The sequence below is a fragment of the Vicugna pacos genome, chromosome 11 (assembly GCF_048564905.1).
Source record: "Vicugna pacos chromosome 11, VicPac4, whole genome shotgun sequence".
NCBI classification, from domain to species: domain Eukaryota; kingdom Metazoa; phylum Chordata; class Mammalia; order Artiodactyla; family Camelidae; genus Vicugna; species Vicugna pacos.
In genome coordinates this window covers 10,589,942-10,605,617 of record NC_132997.1, presented here as the reverse complement: position 1 = coordinate 10,605,617, position 15,676 = coordinate 10,589,942, and the positions used below count along the sequence as shown (strand labels likewise).

Below are 15,676 nucleotides of genomic sequence, written 5' to 3'. Positions count from 1 at the left end.
ATGGAGCCCAGGCCTGGGCCCATATTCAGGTTGAAATCGCCATTTACTCACCATAGCGCCTTGGACTTGAATGTAACCTCTCTTAAACTGATGGTGAATCTGTGAAATGGGCATGATAATATTCGTTACTTCCTGGGATTGTTGTAAGTTCTGAAGATTATTATAGCACACATGAAGCACTTAACACACTGACACTTAGCAGTGTACACTTTGTTCGACCACCACGCTTGGTGTGTGTCAGAGCCTTAAAGGCAGCATGTGTCTGTTTAGGATGCACTGGTAGCCCCTTGGCTAGTTTGTGAATTTGGTGATTTCCTTTAATACTTGTAACTCTGTGTGCCATGGGCAGTTATTTTTATGGACAGATGAGGAATCTCAGGGTAAAAAAGACTGTGTAATTTGCCCAAAGTCAGACCATAATTTTGTGTGCAGGGGCCTCGGTTCAGCATGGGCTCCTGGGCCTTCTGCTCTCTCCGTTCAGCACCAGAGCCAGATGTGGGCTCGGCTGTTTCCCAGCCCAGAATATCCGGCAGGCCACAAGACACACCTGGTCCTGTGCTGCTTGAGCAAAATCTCCGGAGGAGAGGCAGTTACAAAAGGGATAAACATAAAAACAGACGACAGCAAATTGTGATCAGCTCTGAGAAGGAAAGGAACACGTCTGGCCGTGCAGAGCTGGGAGCTTTCCCATCGGGGCTGCTCTGGGGGCGCTCATCTCAGCTAAACAAGCTCTGCTGCTGCACCAAGGCAGGAAGGCAGGGCGCGTGTGGCCAGGTAGACAGGGCCTCGTTGATTGTACTCATTCCCTATTAAGTGGCAGGTGTCACAGGCACTTAACTAATAAACAGATGTTGGCCATAATCATCACGCATTTTGCTTGGTAGTTTTATTGGCGCCAACTTTGAGAGGAGGTCTTTGAATCTGGGGAGTTTGCCGCATGCCCGTGATTACCATGGATATACCCCCACTGGTCTTTCAACCTAGACTGGTGTGGCTGTCATGTCCCAGCCTTGTGAATGGCATCGTGTAGCTTCTCCCAAGTGGCCCAAATGGCTGACATTGATATGCTTAATTCGTAGGAAATGGTATGTGACAATAAGAGAAAAAGTTAGTAAGAAATTGCAAAACTAGAAAATAACCAATTCTTCCCCTGCTGGGGGACCGTACCCTGTGTCACTCACCCCACTCACTGCCTGTCACCTCCTCCCTGAGGACTCCGTGTTCAGAAGCCACTCTGAGCCTTTGAAGAACATTTTGCCTCATGACACTGTTGACTAGGACCTGCGACCTCTCTGTCCCTGGTTAACTCTCTCTTCAAAGCCATTTAAATTTCTTGCAGGCTCCTCCACTCAAATGTAAGATTAGCCCCTTTAAACTTCTTGATGCAGCTCCTTAATGAAGATCTTGGGAAGGAAACCTAGCCAAAACCTGGGAGGTATTCACATAGTGAATGTAACCTGAGCATTTATTGACGTTCAGAATCAGAGCGGTGGGAGACACAGGAAGGCCTTTTTAAGTTAGAAAGTGGAAAGAGAAAGGACTCAGGATGTTTGAGACTGAAACATCTCAGTCCCAGCCAGCAAGGCACCGGCGTTCAGGATGGTGTGTGGGGAGTGCAGAGTTCTCAAAAAGAAAGAAGTGGTGGGATGGCAGGGAGGACATTTAGGTACTTAACTGGGGAAGGAAAAAGTTGGCTGAACAATTCATGGTTGAACAAGAGGATTGTGACATGATGTGCTTGTATTTTGGAGAGAAGGGTTTTGTGGAGCCAGGCCTAAGGAGAAATCTCTCTGACTGGGGAGTCAGCACAACAAAAAAACACAGAGAACCGGGCAGACCCCATGGCCCCTGATGGGGGAGAGGCTGCCCACCAATTGGAGACCTGGAGGCTGCTTCTGTCCCTTAGCTGGGGCCTCAGACCTCACTTCACATCCCAGTCCTGTTGATACAAGAAAAAATATGTGGGGCATGAGAAGGGCTGTGTCCCAGGCTTCCGTTGAGCCCCTGGGATGTGCCCCACCAGATTTTGTTCCTTGACTTCATGCAGTAAAGAATTCAAGAACAAGCCAGTGTTGAGTAAAGGTAGATTTATTCAGAGAGATACATTGACAGGCATGAGAAACGTCACGAAGTATGGGGGTTTGATGCTCAGATTAAAAGTAGGCACATACTCCACAGAAATAGTGTGGGCCTTCTCCGAAGAGGTAGAGAGAGGGGTTCCTGGGAGGTGGCTCTGTGTTGCTCCTTTTCTTGGGCTTCGTGGTTTCATATGCTAATAAGTAGAAGGACCAGCCTTAGGGCAAGGGGCTGGGATTCCAGGGAGTTGGCCATTTCCCACCCTTTGACCTTTTGTGGCTAGCCTTGTGACTGCCATGGTGCCTGGGGCCGTGTTATTCACCATGTTACTATTACAATGGGTGTATAATGAAGCTCAAGATCTGCTAGAAGTTAAATCTCTTCATCCTGAGCCTCAAGACCTATTGGGGGTTGAATTCTTCACCATTTTGATGTTAATTGCTGTGGTCTTTCTTGAATGGCTTGCTCTGCCCCCTTCCATCCTGTCTCACTGTGATGACACAGAGAGAGCAAAGGCCGGGCCCTGCGTGTGCTCCTGCATTTAACAGCGGGAGATGTGGGGTGGGCTGAGGATGACTCTGAGTGGTGAAAAATATGTTTCAGATATTCCCACATGAGACATGGGGACCTGCCAGCAGCCATCGCAGATTTATCTCACGGGCATTATCACTTGTGTTGTTACGGAAACAACAGGCCAGCCAAGAAATAAGCACCACTCAGAGGGTGGGAGTACTGAGATTTATTATGCCAGCGGGCTCAGAGGGGCTTCTGTTCCCAAGCCCTGAGCACCTCCAAGACGTGCACATGAGGTTTTATAGGGTTAATTACAAGTATGGGGCTTTTAGCCAATAAGGCTCAAACAACAAAAAGCAAGGAATCAGTACACTGAAGCTTATCAATTTGGAACAGATCATGTTACTGACAATTGTTGACCTTGGATTTACGAGTTAGCTTGTTAGCCCAGTAAACTGACACTGAACTTCAGATTTACGAGTTAGCCCAGCAAAACTTAGATCAGTAAACCGACACTTATCACACTTAGATTTGTGACTTAGCTTGTTAGCCCAGCTGGGGTTTTTGTTCACAGTGTCACTCATCTTTTCTATTTTTCTTTTTTTTTAAAGTATTTAATCCAAATTTAATATCAGGATTTTTTTGGAAAGAAATTCCTCTTTTTCTTTTCTTTGGGGCTCTTTTGGGGGGTAGGTAATTAGGTATATTTATCTGTTAGTGGAGGCCCTGGGGCTTGAACCCAGGACCCCGTGCACGCTAAGCACACGCTCTACCACCTGCCCCATCATCTTTTTCTTTTTGCTTTAGCTGCCAAGAATCTTACAGCTGAATTTCTAGTCGGCCTTTAACACTTGCCCTGACTTCATGGAATCCATTTTTATGAGTTTACCTCCCCCTGGTTTCATTTAAGTATTGAATCTCCATTTTCTCTTCACTCTCAGTTTTGCCTTTTTGTTGTTATGGTTGTTAAGCTGTGTTTAAAAAATTGTTTAATTTCTCTTTTAGCAGGAGGCTGAAGTAAATAAATTTGTAAACAAACATCACACTTAAATGCTTTTATATATTCTAAGCTGTTTAGTAGTTAATTAAAAACCAAATTGAATATTAAAGGGATAACATTTTTAAATTATTTTTTAATTTTTTATAAAGACATAGCTGATTTAAAATATATGTTTCAAGTGTACAATAGATGCTCCATTTATAGTTACTGTAAAACATTGTCTGTATTCCCTGTGTTGTAAGATACATCCCTCTAGAGTGTTTACATTACATGTTGCAGTTTGTATAAGAAATTTGGGTAACGCAGAGTCTGGGACGTGGCTGTGGCTGACCCAGGTTCACGCAAACCCTGCCTGTCAAAGCTCAGGCCTTCACTCCTGTCTGCAGGGGAGCGAGTGGAGGCAGCTCTCATCAGCGCTGGCACCACACTCTGAGTGGCAGTGACAGCAGTGACTGTGTGTGGACGTGAAAATTGTTGTTCCAAGAGTTTTACATGCTTTTCTGCATTTAATAATTAAAGCCCTCCTGTGAGGAAGCGTTTTAAGTTTTTAATGAATAATACATTTTATTTTGATACTGATAGACTTCAAAACTCCGGAAAATTTACAGGAGTAGTACAATAAACGCTTAGATACAGTTCACCTTAAAGGGCACTATTTGCCCTTTTGTGACGGGTTTATTTTAGCATAAATTTTCAAAGTTCATTCATATTGTAGCCTGAATCAGTACTTTATTCTTTTTGTTTGATAATATCCTTTTCCTTTTTTTTGTTTTTGGTCTATTTAAAAATATTTTCATTGAAGTCTAGTCAGTTTATAGTGTTGTGTCAGTTTCTTGTGTACAGCACAAAACTTCAGTTAAATAGGAACATACCTGTACTCATTTTCATATTCTTTTTAAACATAAGTTACTATAAGTTATTAAATATATTCTCGGGTGCTATACAGTATAAACTTGCTGTTTATTGTATACATACTCAGCATCTGCAAATCTTGAACTCCCAATTTATTCCTTCCACACCCTCTCCCCTCTGGTAACCATAGTTTGGTTTCTATGTCTCTGTGTCTGTTTCTGTTCTGTAGATAAGTTTATCTTTTTGTTTCTTTGTTTTTTTTTTTTGTTTGTTTGTTTTAGATTCCACATGTGAGCGATCTCATATGGTATTTTTCTTTCTCTTTCTGGCTTATTTCACTTAGAATGACATTCTCCTGGTCCATTCATATTGCTGCAAGTGGCATTATTTTATTATTATTTTATTGCTGAATAGTAGTCTATTGGACATATATACTACAACCTCTTTATCCAGTCATCTGTCAGTGGACATTTAGGTTGTTTCCATGTCTTCATATTGTAAATAGTGCTGCTGTGAACATTGGGGTGAAAGTGTCTTTTTGAATTACGGTTCCTTACGGATATATGCCCTGGAGTGGGATTGCTGTGTCATCTGGGCCCCCAAGGTTTTGTCTTTTGAGGAACCTCTATACAGTTTTCCACAATGGCTCCACCAAACTGCATTCCCACCACAGTGTAGGAGTGTTCCCAATTCTCCACAGCCTCTCCAGCATTTAGTGTCTATGAACTTCTGAATGATGGCTATTCTGACTGGTGAAAGGTGATACTTGTTTGCAGTTTTGATTTGCATTTCTCTGATAATGATATTGAGCATTTTTTCATGTGCCTATTGGCCATTTGTATGTCTTCATTGGAGAAATGTTTCTTTAGGTCTTCTGCCCATTTTTGGATTGAATTGTTTGTTTTTCTTTTTTATCAAGTGAAAAAGCTGTTTACATATTCTGGGAATTAAGCCCTTGTCACTTTCATTTAATGCAACTATTTTCTCCCATTCCATAGGTTGTCTTTTTGCTTTAATTTTTGTTTTCTTTTCTGTGCAAAAGCTTGTAAGTTTAATTAGAACCCACTTGTATATTTTTGCTTGTATTTCTATTGCTTGAGTAGACTGCTCTTGGAAAACATTGTTGAGATATATGTCAGATGTTTTGCCTATGTCTTCTTCTAAGAGGTTTATAGTGTCTTGTCTACAATTTTAAGTCTTTAAGCCATTTTGAATTCATTTTTTTGTATGTTGTGAGGGGGTAGTCTAACTTCATTGATTTACATGCAGCTGTGCAGTTTTCCCTGCACCATTTGCTGAAGAGGCTGTCTTTACTCCATTGTATGTTCTCACCTCCTTTGTCAAAGATTCAATTACCAAAAGTTTGTGGGACTATTCTTGGTAATTTTGTTTATCCATTCATTGATGGATGGATATTTTTAGTGACTTTTAGCTACTCTGAATGATACTGCTATGAATATTGATGTGCAAGTTTTTGTGAGAATACATTTCCATTCTTTTGGCTGTACAGTTGGCCCACCATATCTGTAGTTTCCACTTCATGGATCCAGATGGCTGATTGCAAAAGGACTTGATCATCCTTGGATTATGGTATCCAGGGTGAGGGGTTCCTGAAACCAACCCCCCGAGGACACTGAAGGATGACTCTACATGTAGGAGTGGAATTGCTCAGCCACATAACTCTAACCTTTTGAGGAAACATCGGGCTTTTCCAAAGAAGCTGCCCCATTGCCCCTTTCCAACGGCTGCATATTGAGGGTATCCATTTCTCTGCCTCCTGACTGACACTTGTTATTGTCCATGTTTTGATTATAACCATCCTAGTGAGTTTAAAATGAGATCTCATTTTGATTTTGATTTCGCTGGTGATGCTGAGCATCTTTTCAGATGCTTATTGGCCAATTGTGTATCTATTTAAATCCTTGGCAAATTAAAAAATTGGGTCGATTTTCTTTGTATTGTTCAGTTGTAAGCATTTGTTTTATATCCTGGATACTAGTCTCTTATTAGATATATGCTTTGCAAGATTTTTCTCCTATTCTGCAGATTGTCATTTCACTTTAATTTTTTTAAACATTAAAACAATTTCTTTATAGGGGAGGTAATTAGATTTATTCATTTTGTTTTTCTTCCTTAGCACACACTCTATCATTTGAGCTCCCCCTTTCCCCTTTCATTTCACACTCTTGATGATGTCCTTTGTAACAAATGATTTTAATTTGATGAAGTCCATTTTATCTATTTTGTTTTATCACTTGTGCTCTTGGTATTGTATCTAGGAAGCCATAGCCTATCCTATGACCACAAAGATTCATACTATGTCTTCTTTTAGAAAGTTCATACATTTAGTTTTTACGTTTCTGTCTGTGATCCATTTTGAATTAATATTTGTTATATAAAATACGTGGTCCAGATTCCAGATACATTCTTTTGCCTTCAGATACCCAGGTGTCTCTGCTCCATTTGTTGAATAGACTATACTATCAATGGAGTTTTGTTGGCACATTTCTGGAAAACTGACTGTAAATGTAAGTTTCCCCCCAGGATTTTTTATTGTGTCTCATAGATTTCTGCATCCAAACTTATGACAGAAGCATAATGACTTGAGTGCTATAGATTTGCTGTAACCTTTGAGTGAGTCCTCCAAATTTGCTCTTCTTTTTCAAGATTGTTTTGGCTGACCTGGGTCCCTTGCTTTCAATATGAATTTTGGGATCAGTTTTTCAATTTTTGCAAAGAAGTCAGCTGGAATTTTGATAGGGATTCCATTAAATATGTAGATTACTTTGGGAAGTCTTAACATTTTTAACAATATTTTCTACCATTGCATGATCATGGGATGCCTTCCATATATGAAGATATTTTAAATTTTTTTGGTGATACTTCAAAATATTCAATGTACAAATCTTGTAAACTTTTGTTCAATGTATCTCTCATTTTATTTTTTATGCTGTTGTAAATGGAAAGGCTTAGCTTCATAAGGGTGGGACTATATATATCAATTTATTTATTCCTAGGATTCCTACATAGCAAATACACTAGGTTTATATTTGCTACATTGATCTATCCACAATTCTTCCCACCCCCGTGTCATAAGAAACCAAGACCCAGCTTAAGCCATCTGAACACCTATGTGGAAGTGAGAAATGAGACCTTTGGGTGGGGTTTGTGTAGATGATACTGAGATCTTATTCAGGATGGCTTCATCTTAATTTCTTTTAAACAATCCTTTCAGAGTATATAGTCAGATACATTAGGAAAATGCTCTTTTGATGTGCAGAGGAGCTAAGACTATAATTTTCAAGTAATTTCTAGTGAGAGTGTTGTACTTGAAACATAATTTGCATCAATCTTTGAAGATTTATGTTTCAGGAGCTTTGAGTAAATAATACCTGTCTTTATTCAATAACTACAACTAAATGCTCAAGCAACATGTAAGAGTTTGAGCAAACTGCTCCCGCCCCGTAGTGCTGGTTGGTTGCAGCTGTAACTGGAGTCAGCGCTTACCTTGCCCAGTACACTTGTGCTGATCTGCTCAAAACAGTTCGTTCAACTGTTTGTCGGTAGTCTTTTAGACAAAGCCATAAAGCATTGATTTAAGGTTGCTGGAATGTAATCTATTCTTATTAATATTAAGTAAGCACATATTGAGTACTTACTGTATGTTGGGAATTGTCCCTCAGCCTCACATGAATATTACTTCTAATAAAACCTCTCATATTTCCCTGTTATTTGCACTTTACAGATAAGGAGACTGAGGATTAGGTCTTCTCTCTTTTGGGGGGAGCTCATTATCAATGATGGGAAGTTGTAAGGAAAAAGATATTGATTCATCCAGAGAAAATATTTTTCTGAGATTCAGTATTGAAGAAGGTAACCACTGAAGAGGGTGATCATTGTTTGAGTGAGACGAGCCCCGGGTTGTACGGAGTCAGCATCCCTGTCCTGGACGCTTCACGTTTAGAGCTGCGTGGTGGGTGAGGCGGCACGGCCGCGCAGGGAAAGCGGATGCCGGGCCGTTGGGCTGTGCTCAGGCCCGGTGGGGCTTTCTCCTAAGAGCAGTGGACCGTCATTGACAGATTTTAAGTAGGCTAGTGCGGTGCTCTCGTAGATCACTTTTGTCTTGTAGAATGCTTAGAAACATTTAGAAGGCTTGGCAGGAGGTGATGTGATGAGTCAGAGTAGGGTGGCTGCGAGGTGTAGCAGTGTTCAATTTTCAAGTGATTTTCAGTCCCAGGTTTGTGGCTCAGTAGCCGTGTCACTTTGGATGACACACCCAAGGAAGTGAAACAATTTATCTAATCAATAGAAGCAGTGATGTACCGAACTCCCAGGACTGCTGTGTAGATCCAGTGAGATAACGTGTGCACAGTGTGCAGCATGGTCCCCAGCACAGAGTCAGTGCTGAGGGAGTGCCAGTGAGTACCTGGTAGGACAGGTGTGGGTGGTGGATCTCGTTGACTGAGGAAATTTGTCCCTGAAGGAGGGGTCTTGTCACATCTGTGAGTGATTGGCCTGAGCTGGGAGAGGCAGGGAGACCTTGTCCCCGACCATGGGCCCTGGGCAGGATGGCTATGGGAGGAACACCGTGAAGTTAGCTCTTGGCAGGTGGAGTTGGAGGTGCCCTTGAGACATCTAAGTGCAGTGTCACAATCACAGAAGTGGTCTGGTCCCGGGCTGTGCATTTTCCTGCCGAGATATTGATCTCTGAACGTGAAGACATACTTTACAGGACAAGTGAATAGTAGTATCATCTCTCATCAAAGCTCACATCTCTTTATTCATCACTCACTTTGCTAATTGGGTAGTTACAGAACACACTTCACTGTCCTCCCCTGGGCTCAGGCTCCACAGAAAAGAGCTGGTGAGTCTCCCTCTTTTCCAGAAGAAGACACATTTAGCTGGTAGACTTCTATACCTCGCCAGACTTAGAATTTTAGGTTGTTGATTTAATTCTATTTTCTGTTGGTCATCTCCTGACAGGAGAGACGTTTTACCTCATGGTCAGGTTTCAATTAGCTGTTACTGAGAATTGCTGGTCTGATCCATAGTGTATTTATTCTATTAACTTTGTAGAGTACTTATCATTTTTCTGTCTTTGCTCTTTAATTTTGTTTGCCCCTTCAATTTTCTATCTTATTTGGGACCTTATTTTATTTTTTAATTAAAAAATGTCTATTAGCAGTTAACAAAACAAAAGCAAAGAAAAAATGCACATGATAGCTAAATTTAGAAAATATCTTGTGTGTTTTCTGTCTCAGCCATGGAGGGTTCTAGAAACTCGTGAAAAGCTTCATTACATAAGTTCCTTTAAATTCTGATTAAGAAATAAAACCTTCCTTCCTCATCTTTCAAGCTGCACAGCTAAATGTCAAGAAAGTGAGGGGAAATTCTCAGAAGCCAAGACAAACCAGAAAGCAGGGATTCTGGGAGATACGTGAGCCTTAGAAGCCCTGAGGTGCTGGTTGGCTCCTGAACTGAGTTTCAGTTGCCCTGGCAGGAGGGCAGGAGGTGAGCCTGTGGCCTCTCACACTGGGAGTTGGATGGCTGTTCTTATGTAAGGCCAAGCACATCCTGAGAATCCTGCTTTATAAAAGGTTGAATTAGAAAGAAAAGAATAAAAGCATTCCTCAAGGCAAGGAAGTAAGGAAAGTAAAATTTTTTGGAAGCGGGAAAAAATAACATATCCAAAGTAAGGATTTAGTTTAAAGCTGTTCTGGCATGAGAGTGACCACAAACCCATGGCAGAAAATCACAGCTCCTCCCGGAAAGAGAAGGTGTGTTTTGAATGAATCAGTGGACAGCCATTCTGAAAAAGGCCTCCAGAGTCTTCTGGATCAAGATACTGGACTCAAACACCTCCCTTCCATGGTCTCATTTAAATAACTAGAAAGGTTTTAAAGGAAAGAAGCCATAATCATATTTCTATTTGTTGACATTACTTTATGCTAGGAATTCAAAGGTGACTATGGAGTTGTCTCCTCTTTATGGACCTTACTTTCTATTTGACATAGTTGGGGAACTTGGTGGAGGGTGGTGTTAGTATGTTGCAATTAACCAGGAGAGGAGTTTAAGAAAGCAGTGAAGGGTTGGTGACATTTTTCGCTGAGGACAGTCCTGTTCAGTTGGCTTGTAATTACAGGCTCGTTGAGTTGTCACTGGAGGGAATTAATCTTAAGGAATTTGGACTTAACTCAGGCCTCTTCAGAATGGACAAGTGAACCTGGAGAAAGACAGTCAAATCTGTGCAGACATTGAAGTTCACTTCAACATGCGGTATCCATGAGCCAAAGATAGGACTAGTAGGCAGCACTTCTTGAGGACAGAGGAGTGGTTTTTAAGGTTCTTCAAGAATGAATCCCAAGGTACCGGGATGGCCAGTTGTCAAACTGTGACTTTGCTCTTTGGACAGTGTATCCACCAAGGGTATTGGCCGTTTATAAGTTTCCATTTCTCTTTAATACATGTCAGGTTATGAGGACGTGGGCATAAACATTTCACACCTTGTCAAGGTGACTTTGGGTACCTGCCTAGAAGCATGGGCACAGTTGCGGCTGCGTCATACATCTTGCCGCACATCCCGCTCCCCGGCTCCGTGATCACGGCAGAGTGGTTCCTTATTGAGCTGTCCATCTCCTCTGTGACATCGTAACCAAACAAAAGACTGGAGTGTATTAGCTTGGCTTTTTTCTTTTCTAACATTCCCTTCAAATTATGATGACTGATAGTGGACCCAGTTACGTTTGCAGATGATTTACAAGTAGGGCTGTCAGTACAAACCTTGTAATCCCCGCTGTGTGATCTAGAGAAGAAAGTTACACTCTTTCCAAATTGTTTTGATGCACTTATGTGGGAAAATGATGTATGTTTGAATATGTATTTCCTCTCTTAATCATCATGGCTAGAGATGAATATTTGTAGACATGGAATGGGTACTCTGTATTTGAACTGTATGGTCCCCTAAATTCTCCCCAGCTTTTTAAAGTCATCACTGGAGTGCTACCTCCAGAGTGCCACAAAACATCCAACACTGCCTGCTCTTCGGACACTGTAAGTTTCCAAGTTGGAGAAGGCTGCTGGCTGGTGAGGCATTCTCTCGCACATCTCTGGTTGGGTGATGTGAGCTGAGAACACAAGAATTGGCAGACAGTAACTAACCACGATCACGTCCATTTCTGGAACACTCATGGAGGATTTTACACCTATGCTAGTGGAATACATTATTTCATTTAGTTTTCCCAACAATCATAATTAGATTTTATCACCTGTATTAAAAAGGAAACTGTCAAAGCGAGTGACGTGCAGACTTTGGACTGGAACACGGTTCTTTCTGATCCCTGTCTCTGTTCCCTCCCCGGCCTATCCTTGCAAGTGACCAGGAGACTCTTCCTCAGTCTTGAGTTTCCCTCTGATGTTACCGCTCTCTTTGTTTCTAAGAGAGGAAAACAAGTCTAAACTTACTTTCCAGTTGGAAATGGAATGGAGAGTTAACGTTGGAAGCCGGGAGAATCTGTCCTGTGATGAAGTGGTCTCCGAGCCACTTCCACTGGGATGTCACATCACTGTCTGGGCCCCTTGCTCAGCCTGTGCACAGGTGACAGCGCAGTTGTGCCGAGCAGTCCTCCCGGACAGGGCAGTGGGTTGGAAATGAGTTTGGGGATTTGGTTTCATTACACAAGTTCCTGAGGGCCTTGACCTGGCACTTCGAGTGGGAGCATTCCCTGTCCCACAGACTGTGCTCTGGGCCCGTGCAGACCTGACGTGGCCTCAGCGTGAGTCTCAGGGCCCGTGGTGATGAGGAGCATTTTAGCCCAGGGTCTGCCGGAGGCTCTGAGACTACTGGGCTGTGGGGCTTTGTCCAGGATGATAATAATTCCTCCCCGAGTTTCAGATTTCCTTGCCTGTGAGCCGGGGTAGTAGTTGTTTCTGAGATGATTGTAATGATTCAGTAACGGGCGCAGCATGTGCTGACAGGTAGCTGGGTGCTTTAGGAGCAGAAGTCGCAATCACTCTGTCAGCCTCTCCCTGTGCGCTCTGTGCTTTGAGAAGTTGTGTGTTTGGTGAAAGTCCCGCCCAGACCCTAGGGTCTAGATGAACTGTTGTTCCTTTACTTTCCCTTCCTTTTCCTCTTTCCCTTCTCTGTGTCCCATGTTTAGGTAGCAGATTCCTCTATTTCAGGGAATACGGGCTTTTCTAGTAAAGGGACAGGTGGAATGCGGAGAGGTGGGGCCCAGAGGGGGTCTGGAGTGTCTGCACAGTGCTGCTTCCCTGCGTTTCTGCATCCGGTCCCATCAGTGCACTAAGTCAGCCTTCCTCTTCCTTCCTGTGTCATCGGGTCTCTGTTTTAAGGGAAAACCATTTTTATGGGTCTTTTTTCACTTACGTGTTTCATTCAGATGCTTGTTGCTTTTCTCCCTGTGCTTCAGCGTTCCGAGGAGAGAATTCAGCCGTGCAGCATCCTCTCCGAGCTCTACGAGTTGATCGGCTTCCACTGCAAGTCCACCTTCTTCAAGCGGGTGGCCCCTTGCGGCACGCGGCCCCCGGCATCCCAGAGCCTGGCGGGAAGGCCTGCTCCCGACTCCTCCTGCAGACGCTTCCTGGCTACAGTCTGTCGCTGGACCTGCAGGACTTCAGCAAATGTGTTAGAACTAAAACATTGCTTCAGTCCCATTAACCATGCCTGGTTTGGGCCCTGCTGTCCTGCCTCATCAGGGTGAATTTTGATTCATTTAGAACAGGGCTCAGCAGACTTTTCCTTTCAAGGGCTTGGGGGTAAATATTTCAGGGTCTGAAAACCTCCTGATCTCTGGTGCAGCTGCTCAGCTCTGCTGTTTAGATGCCAGAACAGCCAGACAGTCCACACACCCATAGAGCTTTATTAACAGCGGTGGCTGGGGCTGGATTGGGTGTATGAACTGCAGTTTGTCCCCACAGCCTCCTCAATATTGACACCTGCAACAGAGTGTACATTTGTGACAATGGGTGAACCTACACTGACACATCATCATCACCCATAGCCCATACTTGACACTAGGATTTACACATTGTGTTGTGCACTCTGTGGGTTTGGACAGATGTACAATGACATGTATCCACCATCACAGCATCATACAGAGTCGTCTGTCTTAGTGACCTTAAAATGCTCCGTGCTGCACCTCATTCATTGCTCTTTCCCCTCTAGCCTCTGGCAGCCACTGATCTTTCAGTCTCTGTGTTTTTCCCTTTCCCAGAACACCATACAGTTGGAATCTGACAGTTGCTGAAACTTCCCAGATTGGCTTCTTTCACTTGGTAATATGCATTTAAGGTTCCTCCATGTCTTTCCATTCCTTGATAACTCATTTCATTTTAGCACCAAATAATAGTCCATTTTCTGGCGGAACCACAGTTTATTTATCCATTCACCTACTGAAGAAGAGCTTAGTTGCTTCTGAATTCTGTTGAGTATGAATAAAGCTGCTATTAACATCTGTATGCAGATTTGTGTGTGAACATAAGTTTCCATTTAATCGAGTAAACACCAAGGAGCACAGTTGCCAGATCAGATGTTAGAATTACGTCTAGCTCTGTAAAAAATTGCCAGAACATCTTCCAAAGTACCTGGGCCATTTTTCATTCCCACCAACAATGCATTAAAATTTCTGGTGCTCCACATCCTCACCAGCATTCGGTGCTGTCAGTGTTCTGCATTTTGGCAGTTCTGACAGGTGTGCAGTGGTATCTCGCTGTTTCAGTCTGCATCCCCTTGATGACAGGTGCTGTGGAGCATCTTTCCAAAGGCTTCTTTGGCATCTAGATTTCTTCTTTGATGAGGTGTGTTTTCAGGCATTTTGCTCATTTTTTAATCAGGTTATTCATCCTTCTTGTTGAGTGTAAAGAAATTTTGGTATATTCTGGATTTCAGCCCTTTATCAGTGTGTCCCTGCCTTTCACCTGCAGTGCCAGAGTTGTCCTTTGGGTCTCAGTGGAGTGTTAGATCTTCAAAGAGATTCCCTGTCTTCCCTCAGCCTAAATACTGTCCTTGTATTTTTCACTTTCATTGACTCATTTTGTTCTTTTTAAATAGCATTTCCCATAATTTGTAAGTACATAAAAGAGAAAAGGGCAATGACTGAACACCGCCTGCCCCACCAGGCTGTGTGCCCTGTGAGAGCAGAGGCCCTGCCCCACTCACCGTTTCCCATGACAGCACATGGCACATGTCCATGTAAAAGTGTGTAACGTGGGGCCAAACCTGATGAGCAGCTATGACGACATGTGTTGTCTAACATTTATTGAGTAGACTTTGTTTCTGATCTTAATTATTAAATCATATGAATGAAACTTGGTTGTTTTGAAAAATAAAACAACAAAGCACACCTCAATGTGATTGGTAATTTCTACTTAGATTTCTGACAAAGGAGGGAATGTTCACCATCATTTTGTGGAGGAGGTTGGGGAGGTAAAGTAAGAGAGTGAGATCAAATAAAGTAAAAATGATAACTGTCAGTTGGCTTTATTTTCACTGACATAAAAGGTACTTTAAACCCTATCTCAGCTGTTGTTCTGTGGTTTTAAATATTTCTCATAGAATTAAATGGAAGCCCACTAAACCCTGAAAGGGAAATTGTGTGCTCAAGTCTGAAAAATGCTTATGTCTATTTCTTGAGATGCACATTTCCCTACTGGTTAAAGAAATTCGAGGCGGGAACACAACAGTGCACGGTGTGTGTCTGCCGGATTCACAGGCTGCTCAGTGTCATTTTCATTTTCCTGTGTTGCAGTTTATGACGGTTTTCCATGAGATATATTGCTCAGCATTTTCCTGAATGAAGGATTGAATTTTTCACAGGAAATCTAATGACAGAGAGTGACAAGGCACATGGGTTTCCCATAAACGAATAGTTGACGTAATAAACTCGCACTATGGTGAACTATTTTAATAAAAGCCAGTTGAAAATTTTATCACTAGGTCATATGACACAAATACGTCTTAAGAAAAAAAGATTCAAATTTCATAGAAGAAGCAGTTAGAATGAAGTACAAATTATGATTTGTACATTATTTGTTGTTAGAACTTATACACAGTCTTAACATAATAGTATGTGGTAGGAACAGGATAATTATTTATTTATTTAAAAAAAATACACTAGATGCTATTTGCCCCATTCTTGATGAGGCAGTGCTGTGCTAAGTTAAGTTGGGCCATTTAGGAATCTTAGCTAGGTTTTCCGGACATATATTTCAGCGTCTTTA

At 42.3% G+C, this 15,676-nt stretch overlaps 1 long non-coding RNA gene across 3 annotated transcripts in view; it reads left to right on the top strand.

Moving 5' to 3' along the window:
• The window catches only part of LOC140699633 (uncharacterized), a 48,888-nt gene extending 35,782 nt beyond the window's left edge, over positions 1-13,106 (top strand). For 2 of the 3 annotated variants that reach the window (XR_012077873.1, XR_012077872.1), the window contains exon 3: positions 12,868-13,106. This is a non-coding gene — a long non-coding RNA (uncharacterized lncRNA). The remainder of the gene's footprint in view (positions 1-12,867) is intronic. The other variant, XR_012077871.1, reaches the window with a different exon arrangement.
• Positions 13,107-15,676: the final 2,570 nt, after the last annotated feature.